At 40.9% G+C, this 15643-nt stretch overlaps 1 non-coding gene across 1 annotated transcript; it reads right to left on the bottom strand.

The window, feature by feature from the left end:
* Positions 1–3523: 3523 nt before the first annotated feature.
* On the bottom strand, positions 3524–3630 carry LOC140631367 (U6 spliceosomal RNA). The gene has a single exon (XR_012028992.1). It is a non-coding gene; the product is annotated as a U6 spliceosomal RNA (small nuclear RNA).
* Between the last annotated feature and the right edge of the window lie 12013 nt (positions 3631–15643).

Here is a 15643-nt window from a genome sequence, read left to right as displayed (position 1 = left end):
TCTATGCTCCCTTAAGACGGGGACAACAGACTCCTGCTACACCATCATTTAGTATCTGTGATGCCTTACATAACTCCCACATGCTAGAATTAGGTAAGCTTGAGGGCAGAGCCCAATCCACCTCTCCACCATTCACACTTAGCTCAGTACCATGCACAGTCAGTGCTGTAAAAATGAAGCTTTAATTAATGATAGGATAAAAAAAAATCTACCTGTTGTCTTCTGTCCCCAAAGTTGAATTGGCATTTGACAGAGAAATGATCCTATAACTTGTTTTAAATTATTATGTTATTGTACATGGCAATCAGTGAAACATTTTAGACCATGTAGTGAGAGGGAAAAAAAAAACTAAAATAATGGCAGTATTAATGTTTTGTACTGGATTCTTCAAGGTTACTGTCACCAAAGTTGTCTCACATCTCCAAGCTATCCTTCTGAAACTTCAAAATGGCTTCTCTTGCTTTGCCTACCCTTTGTATAATGGTATTTCTTGGGGTCCTATTTCTTGAAATTCCAATCCTATGTCCCTCTTTTTCACTCTAAGGTTCTTTTTGAGAACTCTCATGCATACTCATGCCTTCAATTATCACCAAGACATCAGAGTTTTGCAAACTTCTAAACAAAGCCTCATCTCCCTTTTGAGCTAGCTTTCCATTTTTCCAACTGTTCACTAGCTTCTCTAATAGCTGTACCTAACTAAAACTCAGTACTGCTTTCTCTCATTCTCCACCTAAATCTGCATCTGATTGCACACCAGGGTGGATGTTGCTGCTCTCCAAACTAGACTTCTTACACTCTGCCTCCACTCCAGCTCCCTATGTGTCATGCCCCTCCCAGTGCTCCATCTGTAGCCCATCGGCTGACGTCACTTCCGTCAGTTCCTTGTCACAGCTGACCTGCATTAGGACCACAGCCTCCTCCCCAGTCAATATGCAATCCTCCTTACTTCTGTTATTCTGTTCTCCACACTGAAACCAAAGTTATCCCTCTAAAAGTCAAATCTGAACTTGTAACTCAGTAACCTAATCATTTCTGATTTCCCATCACAGAGAAATAAAGTTAACACAATCAACAAGCTCTCTGTGCTCTGGTCTTTTTAGGCTTATTGAAGCCACTCTGTCCCAACTCCCAACAAATGCCTCACCACTTCTAGAAAACACCTTTGCTAGCAGTCTTGAAAACCTTCCCCTTCTCTCCGCCTGGCAAGTCCTTATCCAACTGAGATGTCACCTCCATGAAGTCTTCTCTCACACTATCCACCCCACAGACACAGAATTTATCGCTCCTCCTTTCCGGCTCCAAAGCTCTAGTGTATTCTCTGAGCACTAAATGTCCTCCAGCATTTAACAAGCAGCATTGTGACTATCCATTTGAAAGTCTTGTTTTCTCCATCCTAACGTTTCTCATTAGGTCCACCACCTTGAGGCACTCTTAAACTCTAAATCCTGGGATGCCTGGATAGTTCAGTGGTTGAGCGTCTGCCTTTGGCTCAGGTTGTGATCCCAGGGTCCTGGGATTGAGTCCTGCATCTGGCTCCCCGCAGGGAGCCTGCTTCTCCTTCTGCCTATGCCTCTGCCTCTCTCCGTGTGTCTCTCATGAATAAATAAAGTTTTTTTTTTAAAAAAAAAACAAACTCTGAATTCTGTGCTCCATCCCAAATTTACTGAAGTCCTGCAGTATGCATTTTACAGCCCTCCCCCTTCCTCCCACCAATGAATCTTTTGAACTGCTTGATGTTAGACTGAAAACGAAGCTCCTCAGGATGGTAACTCATGCATCCAGGAGCTCTAATATTTAGCTCAGTGTCTATACACAAGAGATTCTCAATACCCAGGAAGAGTCATGTGATATCTTCAATATTGCCAGTAGAGAAAAACCTTAGAAATAAAGTCATTTGCCCAAGGTAATACAACTTTTAGATGGTGGTACCAGTATGCAAACCCAGGTCTTTAAACACCAAAGAGCAAGCTCTGAGCTACTAGTCTGATGTCAAAATGTTCACACAATTGGTATGTGATAGACCAATAAAAGTTTTTTGCTTGATAAACTACTAACCCTTGATGTTCCGAGCCCATATAAATCATATTGCCCCACACTGGCCCCTGTTCAGCATTGATTGATTGTCTTCTGGGGGTGGAGGGCAAATGATTAGAACAGTGTGGGCATGTGACATGAAGGTAGCCAATCTATCACATGCCAAGGCATGACAAAAAGATTAGCTGCACCAAACAAATTTTTATTCTCAAAAGTTTTAGAAAACACTAAGAGGAAAAAGTAGTTAGAAGTAGTAGTTGGAAAAAAAAAAAAAAAGAAGTAGTAGTTGAGGGGCACCTGGGTGGCTCAGTGATTGAGTGTCTGCCTTTGGCTCAGGTTGTGATCCCGGAGTCCTGGGATTGAGTCCTCCATCAGACTCCCTGCAGGAAGCCTGCTTCTCCCTCTGCCTATGTCTCTGCCTGTCTCTGTGTGTCTCTCACAAATAAGTAAATAAAATCTTTTTTTAAAAAAAAAGAAGTAGTAGTTGAAACTAAAAGGAGGGCAGCCCCGGAGGCTCAGTGGTTTGGCGCTGCCTTCAGCCCAGGGCGTGATCCTAGAGACCCCAGATCGAGTCCCGCGTCGGGCTGCCTGCGTGGAGCCTGCTCTCCCCTCTGCCTGTGTCTGTGTCTCTGCCCCCTCCTCATGAATAAATAAATAAATAAAATCTTTAAAAAAAAAAAGAAACTAAAAAGACATAAGGAGTCATAGGAGCCTTGAGCCCCATATTGCAGGAAATAGATAATCCTTATATACATACAGAACCATCTGTGTGGGTGTGGGTGTGTGTATATAACCACACAGCCATATAACATAGTAGCAAAAATCATGGGTCTTTGGATCAGAAAACCTGGGTCCAGGTCCCAACAATAATACTTATTAGCTATGTCATCTCTATAAAGCTTAACTTCTCTTGGCCTCAGTTTCTTCATCTATACAATACAAACAATAATACCCAGAGTTGTAAAAAGGCACTTAGCATAGCACCCACTACACAGAACCACCCAATAAATAGTGAGTGTGATTCTTCACATTGAAGCTAGGAAGGAGCAAACACCACAAATGAATTAAGAAAGTCAACCAGAGAGAAGAGAGAGTAGGATATTAGAACAGATGGCTTGTAAGAGACATCACCCAGACCTAAGAACTAACTTTCTGGTTCCAATCCCAGTCCACATGTTCTATTAATAAGAGACTCCTTTATCCTCCCCTCTGTCTTGAATCCTAAGGATCAAGTTCAGTCATCTATTTTATATAGTGAAGACACTACTGACTGTGTAGCTATTTGAACTTTAAAAAATGATGAAATGATTGGCAGGTGGGCCACAGTTGTCCCTAGGAGACTGTAGACCACAGTGAAATTTGACTGATGGCTTTACGTTCTCATTAGAGTGCTCCTGTACTCCTTGCTTGTGACTAAGTTGGACTCCTGTTCATTATTGGTTTCCTCCCCAGAAGTTCCAGTACTTAACATGTGACCTTGTAATTGTCCATTTGCAAGTCTGTTTTCTCCATCTTAATGTTTCTCCTTGCACAGGGGCCATGCTAATCTTCTCTGTATCATTCTAATTTTAGTATATGTGTTGCCAAAGTGAGCACTTAATATTTCTCAAAGTGTGGTCTACAACCACCTACAGCAGAATCACCTGTCAGGGACTGTGTTGGTTTCATTCACTGCCACAGAATCTAGCATGATTCCAGACCAGAGTAGAAACCCAAATGACATTGGAACAAAGAACTGGGGAAAGATTTTTTCCCAAAGATTTATTTGAGACAGAGAGAGCATGAACACACAAGTGGGGAAGGGATAGGGTGGGAGGAGAGAATTTCAAGCGGACTCCCCCACTGAGCCCCAGGCCAGACCCCGGGCTCAATCCCAGGACCTTGAGATCATGACCTCAGGTGAAACTAAGAGTCAGATGCTCGGGATCCCTGGGTGGCGCAGCGGTTTGGCGCCTGCCTTTGGCCCAGGGCGCGATCCTGGAGACCCGGGATCGAATCCCATGTCGGGCTCCCGGTGCATGGAGCCTGCTTCTCCCTCTGCCTGTGTCTCTGCCTCTCTCTCACTGTGTGCCTATCATAAATAAATAATAAAAAAAAAAAAAATTAAAAAAAAAAAAAGAGTCAGATGCTCAACTGACTGAGCCACCCAGGCAACTGAGGGGAAAGATTTTTAAGAAAATCTATTAATCATTCATTCTGTGCAAAGAGGGGGCACAAACCATTTAGTTCCTTGATTGCTAAAAATGAAGAGACCAAGATTCCTCATCAAACTGTTGCTCTTCCATTTTGGGGGAGGGACCAAGCCATTTTAGTGATAGACTAGTTCATGGTAGTCATTGGATAAGGTTCTCACAACAGAAAAACTCCATGTAAAACTGCTCTGAGGAACTCTTGGTCAGATTTCCAAAACTGTGGTATGGAGTCTCTAAGCCACCACAATTCCCCTTTGCATGCTCTAAAATGGAAACAAAGCCCGACTTAGCAACAAATTCTCAAACTAATGCTGCTGGCAGGCCTCCCACTCAAAACAATAATTGGCTGCAAACTACATTGAACCTGTGAACTCAGGGAGCTCAGGAGACTAGGATAGGTAACTCCAAGGGCAGATTCTATCATTGGCTCATTAACTTCCACAGGATTTCAGATCTCAGCAAATGTACTTTATTGCTAAATGAATGAAAATGGGGACACCTGGGTGGTTCAGTGGTTGACTGCCTTCGGTTCAGGGCATGATCCTGGAGACCTGGGATCGAGTCCCACATCGGGGTCCCTGCATGGAGCCTCATGGAGCTTCTCCCTCTGCCTGTGTCTCTGCCTCTCTCTCTGTATCTTTCATGAATGAATAGATAAAATCTTTTTTTAAAAAATGAATGGAAATGGCTAATGGTCTACACAATATCCTAGAATACAGAGCCTCCCTGGTTTTCCAAGTGACTTTAGGAATTCTCAGATTTCCCATTCCTCTTCAAATGGGGAGTTAGTAAAGATAAAACAACAGTAATAGAAGTTTTGGAACCCTACCAAGGGTTGGGTACTGTATATGGTGCAACATATTTCTTGAATGCTTAGCATGTTTCTTATGTTTTTTCAATTTCAGCATCAAAACAGAGAAGACAAAATTATCATCATGATTTCATATACAGAGAAACAGAGCATCAGAAAGATTAAGTAAATGGCCCAAGGTTACAGGCTAGTAAGCAGCAGAGCTGAGATGAAAACGAAGCTTGACTCCAAATTAAATTCTTTTGCCTCTCTGTCATGTGCCTTTCTCTAAATGAAAGAAGAAAGAAAAGAAAGAAAGAAAGAAAGAAAGAAAACGAAAGAAAGAAAGAAAACGAAAGAAAGAAAGAAAACGAAAGAAAGAAAGAAGAAAGAAAGAAAGAAAGAAAGAAAGAAAGAAAGAAAGAAAGAAAGAAAGAAAGAAAATACCTGGCACCAGTAGATCTCTGCCAAAGAAACATTCTTATTTCCAAGGGACAACTATTTTTAATTTCAACAAACGTTTATGGAGAATTTGCTACGTACTTGTAGTTTTACTAGGGATACAAAAATGTGTAAGATTGGTTGTCCTTAAGAACTTCATAATTATTGAGGAAGTCAGAGCGTTTTAAGACAGAAAATGTCATGTACTGCAAGTGACGCAGGGCCTTTCCACTTGCTATTCCCCATGTCCTAAATGCTCTTTTTCCAGATATCTGCATTTCACTGTCAAAGACTGTAAAGAGTCTGTGGTTTTACTCTACTTGCAGGCCAACAAGTCGGCCTACCACAATCTCAAGGACGCTGGCAGAAGACACGAGGCTCCAAGGGTAGAGACAAAGGGCTTTATTACTCATCAATAGCAGTAGCCAGAGGGTCAGCATTTGTGCCCGTTCTCCAAGCCCCAATTCCCACTGGCAACATGGAAAGGGCCAGGTGACACCCACATACTTTGGGTAGCATCGAAGAAGGTAGACCCCAAGCTTAGATAACCCAAATCTTACTTATAATGAAATGCAAACAAAACTGCCCTTTGCCCCAGAGGAAGATATCTTTAATGCACTGGACAGGACAATTTCCCCTTTGCTTCAAAGAGAGACACTATCACTACCTGACAAAGCTGTTCACTAAACAAACATCATTGAAAATATAATGCAGAATAATAGGCCAGTTAGTGCCTTGCTCACATGGCATGCAAAAATGCAGAAATCCATGGAGGATTATCTCCCCACATCACCTCTTCCTAGTCTGGATTCAAATATGAGGGGAGGCCTTCCCTCACCATTCCAATTAAGCTTGTAGCCCCTATACTGCTGCCTCCAGGAACTCCCTATACATTAATTACCTCTCTATTGGACTTACACCGTCTAACACATGTATGTTTGCTTACTTGCTTTGTCTATTGTCAGCTCCATGAAGGTGATGATTTTTTTTTTTTTTTTGTCAACATATCCTTCATGTCTGAAATAATATCTGGCACATAGTAAGTATTCAAGAAGCACCTACTGAATTAATGAATATAATAGGGAGCCCCTCTTAGGGCTTTAGAGAAAGAGTTTATACATCAGGTACAATGGAAGAGGCACTTAATCCAAGGAGGGGAGTCAGAGAAGGCTCCCTGGAGGACCATATTGTTTGAGGAGTGTCACCAAGAATAGGTGGAGTTTACTTAGGCCAAAAGAAAACATCCCTGGAAGAGAGAACAGCATTTAAAAATGTACAAAGACCAAAACAAAATATAAAGAAAGGAACTAGAAGTTGGGGATTTCTATAGCAGTAGGTGGGAAGGGGCAGTGGACATCGCTGTTGGTAAAGACAGAGGTCGTGGTCCTTGGCCAAGGATTTGGACATTCTCCTGGGAGGGTTGGGGAACTACAAAAGGTTTTTAGGTAGAGAAATCACATTTTAGAAAAAGTATGCTGTAGTTGTGTGGAGGATGGATTTAAGGCAGGGACACTTAGATTCATTGACTAAACTAAATAGCAACTCAAAAGTATCTAAATATTTTTAATTAGGATGTTTAAATTTCTTAAGGAAAAGTGTGATACAGGTTTTTAGTTTAGAAAACAAGAAAAAAAGAATATCCAGTGCTTTAATAAGAACCCTCACAGCTTTCTATAAACCTAATAGTAATAAATTAAACTTAGGGCCTCTAGGGGCACCGGGTGGCTCAGTGGTTGAGCATCTACCTTTGGCTCAGGTCGTGATCCTGGGTTCTAAATTTTTTTTTTTTTTTTTTTTTTTTATGATAGTCACACACAGAGAGAGAGAGGCAGAGAAACAGGCAGAGGGAGAAGCAGGCTCCATGCACTGGGAGCTGGATATAGGACTCGATCCCGGGTCTCCAGGATCGCACCCTGGACCAAAGGCAGGTGCTAAACTGCTGCGCCACCCAGGGATCCCCTAAATGAAACCTTTAAAACAAACAAACAAACAAACAAACAAAACTAAGGTATCTTAGAAAGCAAAGAACAAGAATTGACTCTTAACTAGTCATTTCTGTATACTGAACTCAGATGACTTTCTTCACATGAGCTTGGTGACACTTTGGCCATAATAAGCAGTATAGTTCTTTCCATCTTACCAAAAGTTTAAAATTTTTCTAAAAACTATTTAAGAGTAATAGAATTCTGTATAAACTAAATCAAAATAACTGTAGGGCGAGCATCTCCTATACTCAAGGGACTTCACTACTGCTCTGAGTTTATATTCTCGCTAGGGAGGCAAGACTTGTTAATACACAAAGTAAAATAGCAAGGAGAGACTTAAACCACAGATCAAGGCTATGGTAGAGGAGATGAGTTACACAAACATAGTAGTGATGCGAGGACTATATATAGAAATGATATTAATAGCTGCTGCCACTTTTTGTGTGCTTACAAAGTTCTAAGCATGATGCTCTGTTTTAAATGGAATTATCTCATTTAATCCCTAAAGCTATGAGACACAGTAATAATAGCTAACATTTGAGCTCTCTCTAGGTTCCAGGCACTGTTGTTTTCAATGGATTTTTAAAAAAATATTTTATTATTTATTCATGAGAATACACAGAGAGGAGACAGAGAGAGAGGCAGAGACACAGGCAGAAGGAGAAGCAGGCTCCATGCAGGGAACCCCACGTGGGACTCCATCCAGGGTCTCCAGGGTCACACCCTGGGATGAAGGCAGGCGCTAAACCGCTGAGCCACCCGGGCTGCCCTCAATGGATTTTTTTTACTTCATTCTTGCCAAGACCTCTTTAGTAGGTATAATCAACCCCATATTCCAGATTAGAAAACTGAGGTTTAGCAAGATTAAGTTTGTTGCCAAAGGTTTTCCAGGTGCTATATGATGATGTCATTATTTAAATCCAGGCCATCACTCCGAATTACAGTGCTCTCCTCCTTCATAATACCAGGTACGTATTATTATCAAATACATTTTGCAGTGGAGGAAACTAATGCTCAGAAAAGTGGAGCCATGAACGTGTACAAAAGCCGAAATATAGAAACTTAACTATAACACATCTTAAATGATCAGAAGCATGAATGGCAGAGATTTTCTATTTTATCAATGTCATCCAGCTGACCCTGCACTTGAATTGCTAGATAAGTAAACTAGTGGCAAATGGGGCAGACCAGATTCCGATTTTTAAAATCTTTATCATTCACTCACACCAGGCGCTAGAGAGCAAGGATGTGACAGGTATGCCTCATACACTTGTGAGTTAACAGTTTGGGGGCTTTCTCCTTCTGCCAATAGATGAACGTTTATCTTTTTTTCATGTTTCTTTTTGTTTTTGTTTCTGTTTTTTTTTTTTTTTAAGATTTTATTCATGAGAGACAGAGAGAGAGAGAGAGGCAGAGACACAGGCAGAGGGAGAAGCAGGCTCCATGCTGAGCAGAGAGCCTGATGCGGAACTCAATCCCAGGACCCCAGGATCACACCCTCAGCCGAAGGCAGACACTCAACCACTGAGCCACCCATGAGTTCCTTTTTTTTTTTTTTTCATGTTTCTAAATAAATAGGGTTCATAACTTTCTCTGAAAGTACTGTGTCAATAAGATTAATATTAAACATCAAATTTACCTTCATGCTTCCTATTGAGTTCTCTTCCAAGTTTGTTTGCCCATCACTGTGAGAGTAGAAACACTATTGCTCACATGGTCTGTTTACCACTTAGCACATGGTGGGTGTTTAATTAGTGTTAAAAGAGTAATCATCATATACAGAAGGTGAAAGAAAAAGTTATGTGTTTTTCATGAAAGAGTGTGACAATTATTTTCCTTTTGAAAATATGTTCAACCTCAGTGTGATTTCTCATTTATATATAACCTTGTCTTTTCTATGCCACATCAGCAACAGGAGAAAAAGAAACTTTGTGATAGTCAAAAAGCTATTTAGCTCACATCTTTTCTATTTTGGTCATTCATTTACTCATTCATCCAACAAATAATCTAGGCCCACTATGTGCTAGATACTGTGGGTATTACTGCAATTCTACTTGAATCCTGAGAATTACTTTTAGTTCAAACCTTGATTTCCTTCTGAGACATCCAAATGGTAGCTGTTTGCCAGAATGAGGCTCTGAGTATGGAGAACAAGCTTGTTGCCTGGCACTGGCTTTGGAAATACAAGATCTTGGTGAAGGTCTTCCCTCGCCAGGCCCTGAAGCCCTTCTTGGAGGATTCCAAGTACTAAAACCTGCTGCTTCTTTTTGTGGGTGACAACCCACTGCTGGTAAGTGAAGAGCCCAAGGTCAAGTTCCAGATAGTTCTGCTGTTCTCTATTGCTCCTCATTGCTGGCTAATATCCCATTCCTGGGCCAGGTCCCATCTGCTGTTATGGACTAGACATGATTTGCCATGAATGTAGCAACTGCTTCAACATCAGAATGGATATTGGCTGGAAATACTGCACCACCACTCTGGTGCCCTCCCACATACTCTGCTTCTGGGCTCCAGTGCTAATATCTGCACCCGAAAGCCCTGAGCCCTTTGGAGGTGCAATCCACTCTGCTAGACTGTTGACACTCATCCTCATTCAGTCTTTCCAAAAATTTAATGAGATACACTGCTACTATCCTCATTTTACAAACAAGAAAACTATATAAAAAGCAAGACTCACACACAGATTGTCGAGGTCCAGGCACGAAACATGTCATCACTAAACTGCCAAGAGTCACCCTCTGAGCGAGATGGCTCTTTTGGCCAATAATAATAGTCAATAGTAACAGTAAGGGCAGACAACAATGATAATGACTCTGTGGTAGAAGCCTAGCTGTCCCTGACTGTTGAAGCTCCCTTTCTTTTATAATAAAATCCTTAATTTTAGCCAGGAGAATGGCTACCAATAAGAAAGAATACATTTTTCAGGGCTTCTTGCAATTCTCTACAGCTGTGTGATTAGCTCTGGCCAATGAAATGACACCAAAGTGAAGCAGAAACTTTATAAAAATGCTTTGAACTTTACATAAGAAATACATTTTGTATTACAGTATGTTGTTGGGTTTTTTTTTGCTATGTTATATATATCACATAGACACCCATACATATTTCTGAAACAAAAGTTTCATGTAAGAAATATTTAACCTTTACTGTCTAGTAAATACTCTGATATCATCTATTTTCTTTAGTTTTTTTTTTAAATGAAGCACTGTTTTCTAGCATTGCATCACTTTTTTTTAAGATTTATTTTTATTTATTTATGATAGACATAGAGAGAGAGAGAGAGACAGAGACAGAGACACAGGCAGAGGGAGAAGCAGGTTCCATGCAGGGAGCTCAACGTGGGACTCGATCCTGGGACCCCAGGATTGTGCCCTGGGCCAAAGGCAGGCGCAAAACTGCCGAGCCACCCAGGGATCCCCTATTTTCTTTAGTTTTTAAAAGTTATCCATTATATTGATTTTATGACCCACTAGTGAGTCGTGACCCACAGTTCAAAAAACATTGCTCTACAAGACAATGTGTATGTGCTTCTCTTTCTCTTTTTATTTGTCCATTCTACCATCCTGATGCCTGAAACACAGATGCCTCCACTTTGGACTGTGAGATCAAGGCCACACACAAAGGAGTATCAAGATGAAAGACTACTGGATCTCTGATGTTATAAAATGTCATAAGAGCCCTAAATTACCGATGTGGGCTTTTACGTGAGAGACACACGAGCTTCTATCCTATTTAAGCCATCGTTATTTTGAATCTTTTATCCCTCATGGCCAAAACTAATCCTAACCCATTGTGGTAATGAATTGAGTGTTGGCTTTCAGACTCATTTCTCTCTGTTTCCCCACCTTGCTTTTTATTACAAAGGGGCTGGGTTCAGACAGTGGGGCACGCTGATGAGAGACAAGAGGGCAGAGGGAAAATAAGCTAAGGTATTTCTGCTCCTTTCTCTGCCTTAGATGGAGTCTTCTCCAGGAATAGCTGTGCCTCCTCCATAGTTCCAGTTCCTGCTGGATGTGGTTTCGTCTTCTGTCGGGTGACCTCACTCTTGGACTCCGGTAACACTGTCCTCTCCCATTATCTCTGTGGCAGCTCCCTGTGGTGTAGTTGATCTTTGGATTTCCTCACCTTCCTCTTTAGCTAAGTTCCTACACTAAATCTTTATTTTAAGGACCTGAAATAGTTGCAGCCTTCCTGACTGGCCCCTGACTCACTCACTAACATATCATACAAAGTACTTCAGGTAAAATTTCCCATTTCCCCCATGCCCTCTAAGATAGGTGTTATTTACCCCATCCCACTCCCACTGTCCCCTTGCAAGTGATGAAACTAAGGCCCAGAAACATTATATGATCTGCCAATGTCACATGGTAACATGGGGAGGGGTGTCCAAGTCCAAAGCCACTACCTACATTTCCAACATTCAACCAGCTTGATACTGGTCTGGATTTTTCTGAATTTCAAAAAGTAATCACATTGTATCATGTTAGTTTTCAAGGTCTAGACACAAAAGCTATTTGGATGTCATCATTCCATGATACCCAAGTAGGCGGTCTCCATTCACCAAGCATCTCCACAAAGCAGGCCCAAGTCCTTTAACTTCTCTCTGTCTTAGAAAAAGGTTCCAGCCTTCCTCAAAGTCACTTCCCACCTTGGGTTAGGGGAGTGCTCTCTGTCCTTTCACATCAAAGTCTTAATTACTATTCAAGGGCTGCATTTACTCCTTCATAAAATGTTTATTGAGGGCTTAGTATGTGCCCAAGGGCTAGGGTCTGGGGCAGAGCAAACCTGAATGAGACTCTGAATGAGACTCAGTTCCTGACTTAAAGAGCTCATTGTCTAGGAGGAAAGACAGGTTTATAAAATAATGAAAGCAGACATATAAGAAATTTTTTAGTGAGATCCAGCACAATAGCAGCATAGTGGAGGTGTGGATCTTGAGCTGATTCTTGAAGAATAAGAAGGAGTTTGAGAGGGGAAGGAGATTGAAGGAGCATTTCTGGCTAAAGGAACCAACATAGGCAGAGGTTCAAAGGCATGAACGATTCCATCTGCATCAAATATGTGTACATAGGAACACTGCAATATGAACCTTGGTATTTTATATTTGCCCAAATGTATGAATGTATATGTGTGTGTGTGTGCATGTGAAATTTATATTTATACATGTCCTACATTTAGACACTACATACCTATATTTTATATAGACATTACATATTGTATGTTTGTGTGTAAATATATACAGATATGTATACATTTAATCTTTGTACTATATATGTAAATATAGACATATATATCTTTTTGCCATTATATTAACCTAACACTGCATAAAAGAATAAAGACAAACAGAATAATTAATGTATTATCAAAATAAGGAAATCTAATTGCCTAGATTATATCTGTAACTGTATTCACTGCACTGATAAATGCCCAAGGAAAAACGATTGACATATAAACCACAGACACATAGCTTTGTACAAGGACATTCCTTCATAGGGAAAAGCTTAAATGGATCTTGTAGGCTCAAGTTCCTTTCTCGAAGACTATTAAAGAACATGTCCTATACTTGTTATATTTCAGCTGAAAGTAAGATGTGAGTAATAAAGGATATTTTTGACTGGGCTGGAGTTAATTCACATTTATCAGTTTGCAAAATGACAGGCTGTCCAAAATTCTTTTTTGCTCGGGGCAGTATGCCTCCCGGGGGGGAAAAAAGGAATTAACTTAATACAATACTGCCCAGAATTCTCTAAGAACCTTTTGCTAACCTACTGAATTCCCGCCTGATGCTTACCTGATCTGCCATTATTGGCAGTGTTTCAGGAGGGGGCTTCACATGCTGCCCTCCCATTAGCTGAGCTGGCCTCTGGAGAGACCAGGACATCAACAACACTGGGGTAGCTTTGGCATTACACCATTTTTTACATATTGTCTTACCTCTTTGATTAGCTTCTAAGTTTCCAAGGACAAGCAACCTCTCATAAACTCAGTTCTTTAGGAACAATTATATTGTTTTCTAAAGAAATCTCTCCCAGTGGGTTTCCCCTCTTGGTTTCTCAGTTTTCTTTTGCCATTTTGGTCTCAGGAAGGGGAATATATAAATCACCCTGGGGAGGAGAAGAAAATGATGTATGTGAAGACTATTTTAGAGAGGAGGAAAAGGGATAGAGTCCTTTTGATACCAAGAGGTGGAAATGCCTTGGAGGAGAGGAAAGAAGAGTTAGGAGGGGAGGTGAGACATGTATGTCTGGCTATCATCTCTGGCCTAAAACCCCAGTGGGGGAGGTTGGAGAAATAACTAGAGAATAAGCTGATGGGTTTAACCCAATCAGCCCTGCGTTGATCACAGTACCAGCAGGCCGCAAGTTGGAGATAGTGGAGAGGTATAGGAAGGTGGAAGAAGACAGATGCCCTTAGTTTCATAAAAAGTCCAGGTTGAAAAAAAAAAAAAAAAAGAAGCCCAGGTTGCAAAGGAGAGAATTCCTAGGTTTGCTGTAGATACACAAAAGGCTGTGGAAGACAGTAGGAGCATGAGCCACGTCTGCCAAAAGAGATTGTAGGATGGACCTGCCACTAGGAACCAGAAAGCCCATGGTTCTGGCTGTGTAAAATTCCTAATGACTAGATTGGGGCAGAAGGTCCCAAGAAGGTGAAAATGGGCCACCTGATAGAGCTGCCAACAAGATGTCACCAGCACCAGAGACATGAATATGTGAGGACAACAGCAGCTGAGGACATTATAGATGTCTCTTTAGCTGCAAACAGTAGCAGTGGGTGCCAGCTGAATGACAGAGCAACCACACTGTATCAGAGGATGACAGAGATCCGGACGACAGGATAGGTACAGGAGTACCTCTATCACTAGGGGAATAGGCAAATCTTCCAAAAAAGACTAACCTTGAGAAAAGGGAGAGAGGAGGACACCCCAGAAAGATGAGCAGAGCAAGTTTAAACCAAAGAAACACATTTTTTAAAAAATATTTTATTTATTTATGCATGAGAGAGAGAGGCAGAGACACAGGCAGAGGGAGAAGCAGGCTCCATGCAGGGAGCCCGACATGGGACTCCATCCTGCGTCTCCAGGATCCCACCCTGGGCCGAAGGTGGCGCTAAACCTCTGAGCCACCAGGGCTACCCAAAGAAACAAATTTAACTGAAAAATACTCTTGATTGATGCACTTAAGCATATTTTTCCTCTTGCCTAATGGGATGGAGGCTACTGAGGAATTTTAAATTCATCAGAGACAATCAAAACATTACAGGTTTCTCATATATTCTGAGTTTTGTGCTGTGAAATATTTGAATTGGCTACACTTACTAGTGGGGATGGGCTCAGAGGACCTTACACATACTAGGCATACAATAATATTTTAGTAATTGACTTGAGTGGCTACATAGGAATCCAAAATTCATTTTGCCCAAGTAATTGTTAGATGTATTATCAGATTTACTATCCATAGCTAATGGAAGTTTCCATAGCTTCTTAATTAACCAAATTTTAATGTCTGAAGATAATGAATTATTGCTTATGTCTATACTTGAACCTACAAGTAAACAAATTCTGCATTTTCTTATGTATCAATTCCATTTCAAAGATTTACCTTACTTGTGTTTACTGCACTTGTCAACTCCCAGCCACTACCTGATATATAGAGACTTGGACAAGAAGGAGAAAAAACAATTTGTTTTTGTAATCTGAAAATATCCTTAAGATGTGTCTCTGTCATGAACAGACCACCTTCATCTGCCAGCTAGTTACTTATCCACACCAACCAGCCTGAAGTATTAAAGTTAAGTACTTTTTACCATAACCATCAGTTGTAGCAAAATTATCGCACATAAGCCACTTCACAGTTCATGGAAATCTTCTAACATTTCATCTCTTCTAATTTCAACAACTCCAAATCTCTCTATAGTCATTCTAATCAAGCCTTAGTAGCCACTATTAGACTGATAATGCTCTTGTCAAGGTGGTCAGTGGCCATCTTACAAAATCCAGTGATGAGCACTCAGTCCTTATCTTACTGACCTCTTAGCACGACTTGCAACACTTTCTGAAAGCATCTTCTTCACTTTGTTTTGGGTCATCTGTATCTTCCTAGTTTAGTGATACTCCTATCAGTATCTTTTACTTTTTGAAAGGAAGGGTTGAAGGCTCCACATTTCAGTCCTTGGCTTCTCTTTCTTTTCACTTGCTCAAGGAG

Source organism: Canis lupus, chromosome 3 (assembly GCF_048164855.1).
Source record: "Canis lupus baileyi chromosome 3, mCanLup2.hap1, whole genome shotgun sequence".
NCBI classification, from domain to species: domain Eukaryota; kingdom Metazoa; phylum Chordata; class Mammalia; order Carnivora; family Canidae; genus Canis; species Canis lupus.
The sequence above is the reverse complement of the archived record's forward strand: the minus strand, read 5'-3'. Positions and strand labels throughout refer to the sequence as shown.